Genomic DNA, 2,431 nt, shown 5'->3' on the forward strand with positions numbered 1-2,431 from the left:
AGCCTGTGCCAGGGCCTCACCTCCCTCAGGATGTCCTCTTCTGTCACCCTCACATCAAATGCAAGTCAACAGAAGGCTAGCCCAAGGAGGAGAGTCCATCCCTTTCCTTCATCTTCAGACCTCCTTTTCTCCAAGCCCTCCCTGAGCACAGATGGCTTCTGGGGTTCTCCACAAGCACTCGGCTCACATTAACCTTCGCAAGCACGTTTTTGGGAAGCAGCCCATCAGGCACCAGTGTGCCATCCCACTGCCCCTCTGCTTTGGTTGCTTCTCCTCACTTCTGCACAACTGATTCATTTTGCTTTTGTGAACAGCACTGGAAGCCAGACAGGATTTGTTGTGCACCTAAATTCCACTTGCTTAGCCAGCTCTTCCACAGGAGAGGTTCATTCCAACCACATCTGTGGTGGGGGCACAGCAAAACTGAGGCAGCAGGGATAATACTGAAACCTCACTGCTCTTGTGTTGCCCAGAGAAGCTGTGGCTGCCACAGCCCTGGAAGTGTTCCAGACCATGCTGGACAGGGCTTGGAGCAACCTGGGATAGTGGAAGGTGTCCCTGCCCATGGCAGGGGGTGGGACAGGATGGGCTTCCAGTCCAATCCCCTTCAGTGGTTCTGTAATGAAAGCATTGAAGTTTCACTGTGAAGGAGGAAGAAGAAACTTGCTGGATCTCAGAACTGCAGCCCTGGGCTTGATGTCACTGCTGAGGAGCAAATTCCTCACAGAGAAGCTCAGCCATGCACAGGTATCTCCACGGCCTGGATTTTCCTCTCTCACCCCTCCTGTGCAAAGGGAAGCCAAAGGGGAGGTTGTTGCTGAACTGGAGTGAGCACAGGAAAAGCTGGTGGTTTTGCCCACAAATGTGACCTTCCCCCAGGGAATCTGCCCTGGGAAAGCAGGCAGAACCAAGCATGGGACATGACAGGCAAGAGGCAAACCCCAGGCAATGGGAATTTGGGATAGGAGGACAGACTGCAGATGGTTTCACACATGCACCTACGCAGAAGCACAGGGAGGACTTGAGCTATGTTATCTTTCCCAGTCGAAGTAAGAACTGGAGATGGATTCCTCCAACTGGCACAGCATAGCCTCCAAAACCCAAATCTTTACAGCTGGTTTGCTAAGAGATTTTTTTTGAGGTGTTGGAGTGGGAAGGAGGGAAGAGAAAAACACAGAGGAGGGAAGAGAAAAACACAGCTAGTGTTCCTTCCTACAGCAAGGGGAAAGTTATTTCCTTCACAAATTTAGCTTATAAGCAGTTTCAAAGCAGCATTAAAGCCTGAATAAAATTTTTAGAAGTGTGTTTGAGATGCATGTTGTCATGCCACAAGGCTCGCCATCATTGCTTTTCCTGACTGGAACTGAAGTCTTTTCTATCCAAAGCTCAGCTCTCCGTGCTGCTAGAGCAGGTGGGGAAGGCTCCTAAATCTGCTCTGCACCCCAGTGAGCCCCCCAATGTCTGACAGCAGTTTCCCCAGCTCCACTCACAGTACAAAACACCTCTCCATATCTGGCATCGGGCTGCACACACTGCCAAGCGAATTCCAGCACCCGGAGACATCGTCAACACCAGGATGGAGGACACGTGTGCAAACAGAGCTGCACTCTGCAGGGGGATCCTAAAGCCATAGCAGCTGTTCCTTTCATCCCCACACCCCTCAAAGCTGGTGCTCTGGGCAGACAGAGGGAGGCTCACACTGCTCAGGCTCTCACTGCACCACCTGGGAGTCCTGAGGGATTCAGGCATCCCTTCCCAGAGGCCACACAGGTGAGACATAAAACACAGAAACAAAGAGCTACAGGAGTAGCAAAAAGAGCCCTGTTCCTGTCCCACTGCTCCTGCATCCAGTATCTCAGCAGGCACCCAAGGCTCTCCTTACGGGACTCTTTGCATACTGGCTTTGATGGGGGAAGGGGCAGGAGTGAGACTTGGCTGCTTAACTCCAAGGCACTGCCCTGAATTCTGGAATGCCTGGCAGCACTTCTCCTCAGTGCCTGAAGCAGTGAGCCCCGTGCTGGAAATGCAAAATTAACTGCAGCCTAAATCTGGACAGTGGTGCTTGAACCAATGCCAAGGTGCCTCATTTCTGTGACTAATACCAAATGAATCATTTCTTTTTAAAAAAACCCTCCAACTGGGACTTTCAGGGACTTGCAGAAATAATAATTACACTTTTCTTTTATACCCAACAAACATTTGGCTCTATAGTGGAATCAAAGCTAGAAGCTGTGAGCACAACTCCTGGCAATTATTTTGACTATTTTTTTATAATTTTAAGTGGAGATTTTTGCTGTATGAATTGAGATCCCTTATTCCCATCTCTCAATGAATCTCTATGATACTTTTCTGAGGTCCAGTCAGTGCCTTTCAGAACACATCTCTGCTTCTAATGAACCTCATAAAACACCACACGTGACAGAGCAAGAAA

This window comes from Poecile atricapillus, chromosome 5 (genome assembly GCF_030490865.1).
Source record: "Poecile atricapillus isolate bPoeAtr1 chromosome 5, bPoeAtr1.hap1, whole genome shotgun sequence".
In the NCBI taxonomy this organism is placed as follows: Eukaryota; Metazoa; Chordata; class Aves; order Passeriformes; family Paridae; genus Poecile; species Poecile atricapillus.